This window comes from Triticum dicoccoides, chromosome 7B, assembly GCF_002162155.2.
Source record: "Triticum dicoccoides isolate Atlit2015 ecotype Zavitan chromosome 7B, WEW_v2.0, whole genome shotgun sequence".
NCBI classification, from domain to species: Eukaryota; Viridiplantae; Streptophyta; class Magnoliopsida; order Poales; family Poaceae; genus Triticum; species Triticum dicoccoides.
The window spans coordinates 688963316-688979195 of NC_041393.1; the positions used below are offsets into that span (position 1 = coordinate 688963316).

Sequence of the window (15880 nt, forward strand, 5' to 3'; positions counted from 1 at the left end):
TGAGCTGCTGTATGAACAAGTTGGTGCGAGGTTTCATTCGCGTAATGGAACCGGGGAGAGGCCTCCCTTTTCATCTAATTTTTTTTTCTTGCCTACTTTCTTCATAATGCTACTTTCACATCAGAGCTTGAACCTGAAAACGTCATTCCATATACCTAGATTGAAAGGAGATTAAACCACTGGCCTCTGCATAAATCAATGCACACTGTTTATTCATTTATTCTAACTCATTCAGAAGATGTGTCTACTTGCTTTAGGTCCATAAATTAAGCAATCTCAAAATTATTTCATTGCATAGCTTTGACATATTTAATTGGTGCCATGCGAACCGAAACTATAATACCTAAATAGTTCATCCCCACTAACCTATTTCTCTTGACATACAACCCATCCACATCATCAAGTAGGTCCCATGTGTAAAAAAGTTTTCCTTCTCTCAATAATCATCCATTTTTGAGGAATAATATCTTCCTATAATAACTTCTATCACGCTGTGCATGTCATGTATCGTGCATGGAAGGCAAAAGGAGGGCCTCTACATCTTTCCATCCACTATCCAGAGGCCCATCGTTTCTGCTCTGTCTACTGCCAAGTTTCAATTTGTATCGCCAAGCAACCTGATCAACGATAAAGACGGAACTCTTTCTCTTCTTGACTGACTCGTCTCCAATGAAATGGGGGTATAAAAAAATGCAATGGGGGTCAGATTTTTTACCGAACAATGGGCCTCATATTTATGTGAGGCGCATCACATCCACACTGCTTCCCCTTCCAGAAACTGACCAAAAATAATGCCCACCCGACTGTCTCCTCTGCACTCCGTTCCATGTCCTTTCTCCACCTTTCCTATTCCTCTTAAATAGACAAGAATGGTCACCGGCCGCTTCTTTCTCCATCTACCGCGGCCGTCCCCCCGCTGCTCCATTCTCTGCGGGCACACACAGGCAGTGGCGTAGCCAGCCCAATAAGTCAGGGTGGTCCATCAATAGAAATATTTACATAAGTTTGTTTATTTTTTTAAAAAATGTCTTTATACTACACTATATACAAGCTACGGGGAAATTCCAGGGTGGTCCATGGACCACCCTGGCCACCCCCTAGCTAAGCCACTGCACACAGGAGTAGGCATGTCCATCTCACACGAGCGGGTCTGTTGATTGATGATGAAACGTGATGTTCTAGACACACTCCGTCCATCGTCGCCAGCCCCAGTAGTCCTCCTACCCCCAGCCCCAGAAGTCACGATCAAGTCCGCCATATTCCGTGACTCGTATCAGGTCGCCCGTATAAATTCGTTAGGTGATGTATCCACAAAAGCCAATTCATCTCGAAGAGATAGGCCCCTCATATGGACGCCCGTCAGGTAATCTGTACAAAAATACCAATTCATTGTTTTAGTTCTGCCGTGTTCTCCTAGATCTAATACTAATCTTATTATCCTTTATATTCTTTCACTATGCGCCTAAAATTTATACCCTTCTGTTTTAGGTCAAACTGAATCTCTGTAGATCTATGACGTCGTGCTGCTAGCAATCAAATATTTACGATTTCTTCATGGTGATAGTAGAGATTAGATACTGCATCTGAATTTTACTATGCAAATGGTTGTACCGTGTTCTTTTAGAAAATAATACCAACAGTAGCACTCTCAGAGAATGATGTCATCCACAACCTCTACACTGAATGTAATCTTTGGCCAATTTTGGGGACAAAAGTTTAGTACTAGACGGTGCCCGTGCAAATCTGAAATAATCCCATGTTGAAGCTGCAGATGTGTCTTTTCAGGAAACTTTCTTCTCAGAAATACTGTTTCGCAAACTTTTTAATTTTACAAAGGCAAAAACAACTTGAATTTATTTTGTACTATAAGTTATGGTGCAAGATGGTGTATGTTGTTCTGACCTTTACATTATTTTGTTCTGTAGGTTTCATGGCTCTTTCATGCATGCGGCTTATATATAAAAAAAATGAGATCCATAGGCACTAGCACCCTGGACATATTTTTATAGGAGAATCCCACCCGGGTGAGGCGCCACAAATTCGCTCCCAACGGGAGTCAAACCGTGGCCGCAAGGTTTTGCCACCGCGTCCCTTGCCACTAGGCTACAGCCTAGTCCTCATGCATGCGGCTTATTGATCATTATGGCTGCCCCACATATTAGTAGGATGAAAATTGAAGCATTCTGATTATTCATTTATTTCAATTGTTATTTGTGAGCAAAGGGACATCTTTAACTCTTGGTTCGATAAATTGATATACAGTGTACTCCTCTACAACTTTCTGGTATGCCAGTTCTTGATGCTTTCCTCAAACCCCTCTTCCTTAGATTGCTCATTATCATATTGTGTCTTGAGGTCTCATAAAATGGATTTGCAACATGGATGTATATTTAGTTTTGATGCTATAACTTTCTGAACTCTAATTGAGCTTCAACATGATTTATACATCAAACCAAGTTATTTAATTTTTTACGTTGTTTGCTATTTTCTTTAGTTTGCCAATTTGTGTTGTTTCATGATTGACTTCAGAAGACTAGCAACTCTATCTCCACCCTTTTAGGTAAACAACTCCTATGTTATATTTGGCTACCATTTGTAGACCAAGCCAGAAATGACCATCAAAATTACAAACTTGCTCAAGCATCTTCGCCAAACAACCATCCGTAGATATAGTAGTCATTTTCTTTCGTCACACAATAAGGATTCTTCCTCTTTAGGAAGAGACTATTTATTGAGTTTGGTTCCATATAACACATGATTAACTTTTTTTTATTTTACAGGGAGTAACCCAAGATTATCTTGATTGAAAACACATTTTTTTTATTTGGACCATGCTCATCTATTAATGTTTGATAAATTCCCCCCTATGCACACACCAAATTGCTTACTCATATTTCCGCAGCAACGCGCGGGGTATCATCTAGTAAACTAAAACGGATAGGTCATCTGAATTCTAAATATTGAATACCACCTGTAGTAACCATAAAGCAGCATGGCAAGGACTAATTTCAGAAGTTTACACCCATTAAACTAATAAAAATCAGTGTGGACAAAGTGCTAAAATAGACGGAAACCGAAGAAGTTCTCATGATGCAATAGGCTAAGGGCATCTCTACGCGAAGCATTATAATTTAGCCCCTTGTATGCCTCCCCAAACTAACTGCTTGTATTTCAGGAGTTAAGACATGTGGTTCTTTGCTGAAGACTTAAATTTAACTCCCTAAAACTTTTTTCATGTAGATTTAAACCTAGATAGCAGAATTTGTCTCAAACTACAAGTGGCTAGTCCAAGATGACAGTGGGTATGAACAGATTTTTGTTTCGGTCTGCAATATGAAGGCATATAAGCTGTACTTGTTGTAGCTTTTGATTAGAAAAAACTATCTTGCTGCACTTTGATTATTTTGATTTTTGTACACATAACATTTGGTTGATACATGATAATAAAAACCATATCCTCTGTTTCCTTGAATGGGGAATGCCATGTGAAGGAAAAAGAGGATATGAGAAAGCTTTTGGATTGTCAGCAGCAAGGGCGCCAGCAAATAAGAGCAGCGTGCTACATTTGCACTATAGGTAGTAGCAAAAAATGTATTAGAGAGTTTGAGAAACCAACAACCTACTGATACCTTACTAGTCACACAAGATCTCAAATTGATTGGGTCGATCTTATGTCTGAATCCAGTTTTGCCAATCTGTTTGTGTACGCGGCAAGCTGAAATACACCCAAGTGATAGAAAATTCATGTATTCCAAGAAAAAGAATCAGGAAATATTTGAAAATCTTTTGTACAGCATTGGATGTCAGGTTACACAAATAGCTCTTTTGTATGTTTATCATTTGATAGAAATTAAATTGAACCTTCAACATTTTCTAAAATCAATATACAGATGCAAATAGTTCAGCTGCGTCATTTTCCATTGATGATTTGCTTTAAATAGCAAAGCAGACCCACCCGTTGTGGCTCCATGTTGGGTGGCCAGACTTGCTTAACTGAATGAACTAACCTTTTTAACTGAACTATTTTGTAATGTTTTTTTTTGATTGACAAGGCTAAATATGATCAGTTTGTACACTCTTTCGAAGTCTGTACATAGTACTATCTGTTGACACAGGCCCAACAATTGACGCTGTGATCTGCCTGTACTTTCGGGCGAGACGAATGGGTGATGAAATAGCAACGACTGATTTTCCCCCCGGACAATATGCTATTACAAGAGCTACTAATTGGATCGATCCAGCAGCCTAGCTAGCTATGGCTGGCTGGAAACACACAAAGCACTCACGCACATGTACACGATACAAGGGTCAATCCAAACCTTATATCGCGACGGTTGTGCGTTTGTTTCTTATTGCTTTGATCTCACGGTTTGCTTACAAGGGGATTTAAAGAATTATATAGCAGCTAGCGAGCCTAATTTCTTCGTTTCGTCAGAGCTTTTTGCATAAGCAACCTCTCGATGTTTCATATCTAGCACTTGGTTGCGGAAGCTGCATTTCTCATGGTGAGGCCATCCTAGTTTTTTTGCACGAGATCTGCAGCCCAGTTTTCTTTGTAGGAGCAGCCAGCCGTAGAAAATTGTTGTGCCCTGCCTTCAACATTTAACTCCCACACTCGAGCTTCTTGGTGGCATTGCCAAGGAAGAACTTGATTGCCTTGGCCTTCATGTCGGTGAATGTGGATTCCTACTTGCGGCGTCTGCGACGAATCTTGGTTGTGGAGTCCTTGATCCTCTTGACGCGTCCACTGAACTTGCGCATATCGTACAAGTCCATGCATGTAATGTTGGATTCCTCTTCCAATTCCATCTTTGTCCTAGATAGTTCCCGATCTTGATATAGCGATTCTATTTCGTTTCCCGGAAACTCGCCTATCCAGCAAGGTGTATACGGGAAAGCTGCATATGTCTCTTGGCATGGTAGTCCACAGATGGGGTCGTAATATGCTGAACACACATTGCCCAAGTCCTGAAATTTTGAGCTGTTCCAATCATAGGCCAGTCCTCTAGGTTTTCTCCCTGATGAAATTAAGAAGACAATCTCTTTATAAGGATGAAACCCAAGGAAATAATAATTTCCATAATATCCCTCTTCAAGAGTGTTATCCTCGATAGCGTCATCTTCGAAGTCAAGACCGTTATCCTCGTATCCCTCTTCAACATCATATTCAATGTGAAGAATGCTATCCTCGTCAGAATTCCAGTCGTATTTCTCTTCCACCGGCTCTTTGTAAATTCCATTCTGCTCAAAGAACCACTTACGGTAGTTAACATCCTGTATGATCCATTGCCTACCTAGTTGGGCATAGTCCTCATGTTCAAAGGTATTAAGAGTGGTATCATGATTTAGCACCCATTCTATTCGACTACACGATTCATTGAGATGCCAAAGCTGAAGGACCGGACTCCGGTTATTTGATATTGCACAATACACCCCTCTCTGTGATTTACCAAGATGGTGGTCGGGATATCCTCTCGGTAAATATTTACTGACTGGTAGTGTAATTACTCTGTATGTGTGATCTGACAAACACATTCTGCAAACATGAACAATCAGATAAGACAGATTAATAACACCAGGTAAGAATCATAGCAGCATATATTTTAGCAGTATTTCTTAGATAATTACCATGGGATTTTTCCTATGTTATTATGCCCATGTATGACATTCATTTAATGGGCCGGAATGGCGGTACTAGATTCTTATGACTCTTTCCATACATTGAACTAATTCCTAAGAATTCTTAGCATTACGCTGTGGCCTTATGGAAAACTCAGAAGAATTGGTGTGGAGGGAACATCACAATATTTGACTTTGATTTGCAAATCCCACAATATTTGACTTATGCTAAACAGGAATAATAACCGAGGAGCAAGTAGTAGTACCTCATGAGATAGCCATGCTGGCAATGGATATAGAGATTGCTTTGCCAGTAGACCGCATGATAATGATATTGATTATACGACCAATCCGAATCCATGTAGTCAATGATCCCTGCGGTCTCCCCTTCCCGAACAAAGGTCGTCTTGTCCCACCACCGAGTAACTGACGAGAACACATCAATGACGTATGACGCGGGGGGGCCACTCCGATCCAAGCAATGTGTCATCGTTCGACACGCCGGCGGACAACACGAGCGGGATCAGAACGACCTCATAGTGCGGTGACATGCCTGGCTCGAACGCGAGGTACGCGCTCTCGTCGGAACCCGACATGTGCAGCCGAGGGTGTTGGGGCAGACGCGCCCACCGACGTGTGGCCGGGTTGACGACATAATCGCGCGGCAGTGCATGGTCGTGCTCGTGCCTCAGACCGCGGCAAAGCAATAGCCCGTTGCAGTGGTCCATGACACTGACGCCCGTGCAGGGCAAGAAGTCGAGCCCTCCGCAGATCGCCGGGCCTGTCGTGGGACGTGAGAAGAACTCCGAGAATCTAAGCCGGGTGAAGTTGATGAAGATTCCGCGCATGAAGCACGGGAGCAGGTGGGCGCGCAGGCGGGCGTCGATGGTGTCGCGCCACGCACTGCAGAACAGCCGGGACGTGGCTAGGCTGTGCGGCGCGAGGCGGCCGAGGATCTCCGCGAGGACGTCACCCGGTAGCACGGCCAGATTAGGTGCCATTGCCGATCGATCTTGTTCGCCGCTCCATCTTTTTTCCTTGTCGTCTGTGATCCCGCACGCGCCACAGTGTTTTGGAGGTGCAGAAGATATATGCATGCCCTAATGACTGCATCCTCTACCGCGGTGCGTACGAGGATTTGAACGCATGCCCGGTATGCAGTGAATTGCGGTATAAGATCAGACGAGATGACCCTGGTGATGTTGACGACGAGCCCCGCGGGAAGAGAGTTCCTGCGAAGGTGATGTGGTATGCTCCTATAATACCACGGTTGAAATGATTGTTCAGAAACAAACCACATGCCAAGTTGATGCGATGGCATAGTGAGGACCGTAAGAAAGACGGTAAGTTGAGAGCACCCGCTGACAGGTCACAGTGGAGAAAAATCGAGAGAGAGTACTGGGCTGAGTTTGCACATGACCCAAGGAACGTATGGTTTGGTTTAAGCGCGGATGGCATTAATCCTTTCGAGGAGCAGAGCAGCAATCACAGCACCTGGCCCGTGACTCTATGTATGTATAACCTTCCTCCTTGGATGTGCATGAAGCGGAAGTTCATTTTGATGCCAATTCTCATCCAAGGCCCTAAGCAACCCGGCAACGACATTGATGTATACCTAAGGCCATTAGTTGAAGAACTTTTACAGCTGTGGAATGGAAACGGTGCACGTGTGTGGGATGAGCATAGACAGGAGGAATTTAACCTACACGCATTGCTGTTTGTAACCATCAATGGTTCGCCCGCTCTCAGTAACCTTTCAGGACAGACAAACAAGGGATACTACGCATGCACGCACTGTTTAGCTGACACCGAAAGTATATACCTGGGAAGCTGCAGGAAGAATGTGTATCTAGGCCATCGTCGATTTCTTCCGACCAACCATCAATGTCGAAAGAAAGGCAAGTATTTCAAAGGCGAGGCAGATCACCGGAAGAAGCCCGCCATGCGTACCGGTGATTATGTACTTGCTATGGTCAATGATTTACACATAATCTTTGGAAAGGGTCCCGACGGACTAGCTGTTCCGAGTGACGTTGAGGGACACGCACCCATGTGGAAGAAGAAATCTATATTTTGGGACCTACCCTACTGGAAAGACCTAGAGGTCCGCTCTTCGATCGACGTGATGCACATGACGAAGAACCTTTGCGTGAACCTGCTAGGCTTCTTGGGTGTATGGGAAGACAAAAGATACAGATCAGGCACGGGAGGACCTGCAACATTTGCACGAAAAAGACGGCATGCCTCCAAAGCAGTATGAAGGTCCTGCCAGCTACGCTCTTACCAAAGAAGAGAAGGAAATCTTCTTTGAATGGCTGCTTAGTATGAAGGTCCCGACTGGCTTCTCGTCGAATATAAAGGGAATAATAAATATGGCAGAGAAAAAGTTTCAGAACTTAAAGTCATGACTGTCACGTGATTATGACGCAATTGCTTCCGGTTGCATTGAGGGGGCTTCTACCGGAAAACGTCCGATTAGCCATTGTGAAGCTATGTGCATTCCTCAATGCAATCTCTCAGAAGGTGATCGATCCAGAAATCATACCAAGGCCAAGGAGTGATGTGGGGCAATGTCTTGTCAGTTTCGAGCTGGTGTTCCCACCATCCTTCTTCAATATCATGACGCACGTCCTAGTTCGTCTAGTTGATGATATTGTCATTCTGGGCCCCGTATTTCTACACAATATGTACCCCTTTAAGAGGTTCATGGGAGTCTTAAAGAAATATGTCCGTAACTGCGCTAGGCCAGAAGGAAGCATCTCCATGGGCCATCAAACAGAGGATGTCATTGGGTTTTGTGTTGACTTCAATCCTGGCCTTAAGAAGATAGGTCTCCCTAAATTGCGGTATGAGGGGAGACTGACTAGAAAAGGCACGCTTGGAGGGGAGACAATAATATGCAGGGACGAATATTCTTGGTCTCAAGCACACAACATAGTTCTACAGAACTCTACCTTGGTGACCCCTTATGTCGATAAACATAAGAACAGTCTGCGCTCCAAACACCCGAAGCAGTGCGATGACCGGATTACATGTGAACACATAAAGACTTCCAGTAGTTGGTTGGAAACACGTCTCAGAGGTGAAAACACTATTTGTGAGGAGTTGTACTCGTTGTCTAGGGGACCATCTTCGACTGTAATGATTTGGAAAGGATACAAGATAAATGGGAATACATTTTACATGATCGCCCAAGATCAAAAGAGCACCAACCAAAACAGCGGTGTCCGCTTTGATGCAACCACCGAGAGGGGAAAGGACACATATTATGGTTACATAGTGGACATATGGGAACTTGACTTCGGAGTAGATTTTAAGGTCCCTTTGTTTAAATGAAATTGGGTCAATCTGTCAGGAGGCGGGGTACAGGTAGACCCACAGTTCGGAATGACAACAGTGGGTCTGAGCAATCTTGGGTACACTGACGAACCATTCGTCCTAGCTAATGATGTGGCACAGGTTATCTATATGAAGGACATGTCTACCAAACCGAGAAAAAAAGGAAGCGAATACATCATACGATGAGCCAAAGCGCCACATAGTTCTTTCAGGAAAAGGGGACATCGTGGGAGTGGAGGGCAAGACAGACATGTCCGAAGATTATGAAAAGTTTCATGAAATTCCTCCCTTCAAAGTGAAGGCTGACCCAAGCATCCTGATAAATGATGAAGATTATCCATGGTTACGGCGCAATAAGGAAAGGACACAAGCGAAGAAAAAGTGAAGACTTTCTCCACAACTATTATGATGATACCATGCAAACTTTCAACCTTTTCGTAGTTCATTTGAAATGCCCGTTGTAACAGACAAGTTTCCGTATGAAATCATGATACTTCGAAAGAGATTGTCCGTTTTGTACATGAAGTGCATCCAGTTTTTGCCGTAACCCTCTCAACTTTCTTGCACATGCTATGTGGATGAAATGATGATACCATGCCAACTTCCAACCTTTTCAGAGTTCATTTGAAATGCTTTTCAATTTCAAGGTCTTATAGCTAAAAAAACAGTAAATGCTTTTATAAAACTCTAATATCAAAAGGAATCAACTAAAAAGCTTTTATAAACCTCTAGTATTTTTTAAACTAAAATTATATAAAATTTATGCAACTAAAATTATCAAAGTATTTTCTGTTCAAAAAATGAAAAGCAGAAATAATTATCATAAAGAAGTTTTTGTTAGAAACTTTAGTAGCAAAAAGAATTTTGATAAAGATTTTTTTGATAGAAACTAAAATAAAAAAAATCTGTTTTTCAATATAATGATAAAATGAAGTAATATTAAATAGAAGGAAAAAGAATAACTCCAAATATATTTTTAGTTGCATAAAGATTATAATTATTCAAATTTGGAAACTAATGGAGTAACAGAAAGATTATAATTATTATGAGCTAAAAGGAAAAAGAATAAAAAAATAAAGCAAATCAAAAGGAAATAAATAATTCAAACCAAAAAATAAAATAAAAAAAGTGCCACCTAAAGGGCCACCACAACCTGAATACGACTAGAAACCCAACAATGGGCCAGGATTCAGGCCCGCAATAGGCCCAATAGGCCCACAGGCACATATAGTGCGTTTAGGCTCGTAAGCTTGCATTTGAGAGGAGCTCAAGAGGGCAGCAGGACTGGGACTTATAAACCACTCTCAAGCTCCCTCAGCTAGCAAGGTGGGACTAAACTTTCGTACCGCGATGCGGGCAGCACAAGGCCTTTAGTCCCGGTTGGTGGCACCAATCGGGACTAAAGGGGCGCATTTGTCCCGGTTGGTGGAACCAACCAGGACCAAAGGCCTCTGCTTCCCGCCCTTTGGGCTGCTGAAAAGAGGCCTTTGGTCCCGGTTGGTGGCACCAACCGGGACTAAAGGGGGGGCATTGGTCCCGGTTGGTGGCACGAACCGGGACCAATGCTCTGCCTATATAAGCAGCACTCATGAAAATTTGGTTCAGTTTGTTCTTCCCCGCCTGACGCCGCCAGGCTGCCCGTCTCCGCCTCGTCGTCGCCTCGCGCCGTCCCGCACCGCCCTGACGCCGTCGCCGCCCCCCGCCCCACGACGCCGCCGGCCCCTGCCTGTCTCCGCCCCGCCCCGTGCCGCACCTCACCGTCGACCGTCGCCACACCGCCCCTCATGCACCATCGTCCCCGTCGTCGTCCCCTGCCCGTCGCCCTCGGTGCGCTCCTCACGCCGTCGCCATCCCGTGAGCAAATTTTTTGCTAATTTAATTTGATGTAGTAGTTAATTTAGATGTGTAGTTAATTGAGTTAGATTTTGTTAGACTTTTTTGTTAGATATTTCTGTTAGATTTTTTTGTAGTTCATAGATTTTTTTTGCTAGATGTGTAGTAATTTAGATGTGTAGTTCATAGATTTTTCTGTTAGATTTTTTTTCATATTGTGTAATTTGTTCATATTGTGTTAGATTCTTTTTCTGTTAATAGATTTTTTGGTGATATTATAGTTGAATATGCATGTTTGTATGTTCATTATATGCAAAGATCGAATATGTCAATTTTTTATGATTTTTTCTGTTCATAGAATTTTTATGATTTTTGTTATGTAATTTTGTTCATAGAATTTTAATGATTTTTTTGTTCATAGAATTTTCTTTGTCAATTTATGTATATGTTCATATTGTGTATGTATAGGAAAATTGTGCATGATCAAAGTTATTTATGAATATGTTCATATTTAGAATAGAGGAAAAAGGAAAATAAGAAGAGAAAGTGTTTAATATAATTAGTTAGAAAAATAATAGAACTATAGCTAAACTAGTTTATTTTTAATAAGTCCTACTTTATTTTATTTATAGTAAGTGCTTAATATATAGTTTAACTAGCTAGCTATTTGATTTAATAAACTACTTTATTTTACTATATATAGAAGTAGTTTATTTTTAGTAAGTACTACTTTATTTATTTATAGTAAGTGCTTAGTAGTTGAACTAGTTGATTTAATTAATAAAACAACTTTATTTTACTATATATAGAAGTAGTTCCCGCATCGACGTCGATGATGCCTATCCCGCATCCTCGTCGTCGACTCGGCGGTGGAGGCCTGCTTGATCAGGGCCATGTCCGGGATTGGGCTCCGTCGGATTGGTATTGGGAGGTGCTACCTTCCGGGGGACGTAGGTTGGTGAGGAGCCAGCCCGTTGTTGACCCGATCCTTGTTTGGTGGCGGTCGCGTGGCCAGTGACGGTGCCGAGGCTTCCGGACACCGCGGAGGTGGTACGTCACCGTGTCAGCGAGGAGGACGAGCACGTCCGTCGCTACATGGTTGCGTTGGAGGACATGTTCGACAATACCTGGCAGGTTCTTCAGGGAACTCACTGGAGCTATGATCCTGTGATGATTCCTTATCTTTGGGTGTCCACCGCCCGCGACCATACCCGTCGGGCGCTATGGTTCTAGCTGTATTGGCGATGATATATGTATGATAGTATTCGAGGAGTATTAGTGATAATATTCGACGATGTACGGACACAAGAGATGATGTACTTTTGGTTATAATTGAATGCATGCTAATTTGAATACTACTTTATTTTACGATTTGGTTTTACTTATTGAATGTTCATATTGGGAAAGTACTCCTACTTTGAATGCTAAAATTGAAAAGCACTCTATGCAGAAATCTAGGAGCCCCCTCCATTATCCACGCCGTCCTGGGGGTAGCTTCTCCTTCATTCCCGTGTGCTAGACAATTTGATGTAATAATGCAATCGGGAATGAAAGGAGGAGCTACCATCACCGATAGTCAACCCGTGATTAATAATAATGATCTAATTTAGGTTTTTGGTACATATATTTAATTGTACAAGTTTATTATTTGAATTATGAACATATGCCGGAAATGTTGTACTCGGACGACGAAAACCACCCGGGGGAGTGCGACTAGTGCCACGACGATCGAGGTATATGCGACAGGTTCCTTGAGCTGGACGAAGGTCGGCGCTTTAGCATTAAGCTCGAGGAGACCTTCGATGTTCATACGATACGCAACGACGACAATAGTTTTTTTTCGTAATTAAGCATGACTTCAACTATTTTAACGTGTATTTTTTATCTTTTCCAATTCGACTAGCTTCTCCCATACTACGCAAGACGCTATGTCTTGGAGAGGATGGGTTTTGAAGACCATGAAAGTATGAAAACCAAAAAAAATCATCTAAGGACCCATCATGGTGTGGACTTTGAAGTAACGTTGTACAATACTGAGAGTGTAACCCATTTTGGTCGTAAAAATTGGGAAGTACTTTGCAAGATGTATGGTTTTGATGAGGGTATGCTTGTCACCATGGATCTTGGTGATCCTACAATCGAGCAAGACAATATGGACATTTGGGTCCTTGTGGATACACTTCCAATTCTTCACCATGTGAGCTTCTCAAACATAGTTATTAAGTAATTTATATTGTTTATTTGAAAATAGTTTACAGCTTATTTTCATTCTTTAAAGAATGTGCGGAAGATGGTAGATAAAATCCACTACACCGATGGCTCCGAATTAACTTATAAGAAGAAAAATCATCTGATCGCATTTTGTACTGATCTTGAGAATTACAATGTCTACAATCAAACTCCTCAACATTATGGTCAATACGTGCCACTAGTGCACGTGTTGAACTACGGTAACTACCATGGAGATAACCTGGTAAGATTTTTTACTATTACGACATCCGTGCATATCTTTTTGCATACTTTTAAAACTAGTACATCCTTGCTAACTACGAAGTTATTACTATGTTTTTTAACATATAACCCCGAATGATTGCGTGCCTCATATGATGTATATGCACGGTCGTCTTGATGTTTTGAACATACAACCAGGTCGTCCTACGAATCTCAACTGTCCATACCGGATTTCTAAAAGAAGTGGAGACATGACAATCAAAGAATGGAAAAAATGTACGGACAGTCGTCAGGAGCTTCTTGGAAGCAAAAGGAAGCGAAGCGCAAGAATTGGAGACATGATGATCTCCATTCTTCATAATGGAGAGTCAGGGTCTATATTGTTTTATGCTATTTTACCTTAAGGGTGTTTAGGTCCTACCTGATACTGATGATCATGTGCTAAGAACAAGTATGTAGGGTTGGGTTTGATGACTATGAAGGTGATGATCATATGACTTGTTATTAATAACGAGTAGAAGTTGTATGATGATGCATGATTAGTAGGACTTGTTATTATATATATATATATCAATGGGTGAAATGAACATAGCAGTAGCGTTGGTAAACCAAGCACGAAGATATAAGAGAGGACATTTCTCTCTATTAGCTAGCTAATAACAACCTAAATTAACCTCGCAAACCCCTAAACCAGCCACTTTCAAAAAAACCTCGGCTGCAGCCAGCTTCTGATGTGTGGATGCCTTTTGGTCCCGGTTTATGTCACCAACCGGACCAAAGGCCCCTGCCTGGGCTACCCGCAACGGCCACATGGAGGCCCATCTGTCCCGGTTCGTGTAAGAACCGGGACTAAAGGTGGGAGGCATTAGTAACGACCTATTAGTCCCGGTTCAAGAACCGGGACTAGAGGCCCTTACCAACCGGGACAAATGCCCTGTTTTCTACTAGTGTGTGGGGAACCCCGGACCTGGAGTGGTGGCTCCATTGGCAAGGCATGGCCGGCTAACAGCCGTGTGGGTGGTGGATCCGGTGTCCCGACCGCGTGGGTGGCGAGATCCGGTGGTCGTTGGCGGCCGGCAGCGGCTTTTGCGGCGGTCGGTGTGCGCGATCTGGCGCCTCCTAACTCACCTGTATGGCGTGTGGGCCAGCCTGGTCGGGCCGCGCTTCCCCTTGGTCGCCGGTTCTGTACAGGAAGTGCTGCTGGTGGCGGGGATCTAGTTCAGGCGAAATCCCTGGCCAGCCATGACCGGCCGTGCCGACGGCGACGCCTGCGGGTGCCGTTTCCCTCCCTGGAGGCGTCGATATGGATTGATCTCCTCACTTCACCTTCCCCTAGGTCTCCCGTGCGAAAGCTCTAACTCTGTTAGGCGGCGGCGGTGCTGACGGCGTCGTTCCCTTCTAGAGGGCGCCGCTTTGGGAACCTTGGGGTTGGGTGGCGCTTGTGGGTGGTGGGTGAAGGCGGTGGTGCGACCCTTTCCTAGCATGGATTTACGTCCATTGCTTGGAGATGGACTCGCGTAGGTGGAGGTCGTCGGCTGGCGTCGTGGTGGCGTCAATGGTGGAGGACCTGCCAAGGCTTGCATAGGTGGAGGTCGTCGTTTGGCGTTGTGGTGGTGTCGATGGCGGAGGACCTACCAAGGTTGTCACCTCAATCTGCTCTGAAGATGGGCCAGTGGAAGATGACGGCGACGACACATGTGAGTGCGTCAGACCGGTTTAAGCCCCAGACCCGGCAGATGGCTCGGTCGGGGCCTCCAACTTTAGATGTTAGGCTTAGGGGAGAGGTATGGATATGTGGCCCAGCTTGCACCCCTTCATCATTTGGATTGAAGTAGCGGCAGATGCTGCCAAGATGGTGGATTCAGGAATATTGTTATTATACTTTGTAAGGTCCTCGAGAATAATCAATAAAATGGTCGTATGCATCTCCCAAATGCAGAGGCCGGGAGTCATCCTCCTTTTCGAAAAAAAAAATCTGTAGCAACCAAGATGAATATGATAATAGAGGCGTTGCCAGTTAAAATACATCAATCATGGAAAAACATATGGCATAAAACATCAGCAATATATAATAAGTTCAAATTATCTCGACCATCCAGATTCCAGAGTTACCCGAGACAATAAAGCGCTTACAGAACTATCAGCAAAACATAATGAGTTGTTCAAACTTGACCATGCAAACTTACTCTAGACTCTAGAGTCTAGATAACCAAGAGAGAACATAACTACTACGACGGTAGATGAACAAACAAGTTCCTTCCCCTCCGACCCCATTTGGAGAGGCCACATTGTTTTCCGTTCCAAGATTCTTGATAATCAGAGTAGCAAGAGCCCATTCTTGCCTCAAGTACACTCCTCACCACGAATGATGTAGACCGTCATCTTCAGCGGCTCCTCGCTCTCCATCAGCTTGAAGATGCAGATGTCACCCTCCCGCAGGCGGTTGCCACCAGCGAAAGACGCCCATCCTTTAACAATCGCCATGCGATCAGTCTTGCGCTGCAGCTCCGTGTCCCACGTCCTGCTCTCCCCCTCCAGCTGAAGCACCAAACTGATCACGCTCTTATTTCCGGCAGCGGAATTCTTGTTGAGATACATTGACGCGTACTCCGTGCCAAATGTCTTTTTACATGCATAA

At 43.5% G+C, this 15880-nt stretch overlaps 1 pseudogene; it reads right to left on the reverse strand.

Annotated features, from left to right (window-relative positions):
- Window positions 1-4686: 4686 nt before the first annotated feature.
- Window positions 4687-6620, reverse strand: LOC119339397 (annotated as a pseudogene).
- Window positions 6621-15880: the final 9260 nt, after the last annotated feature.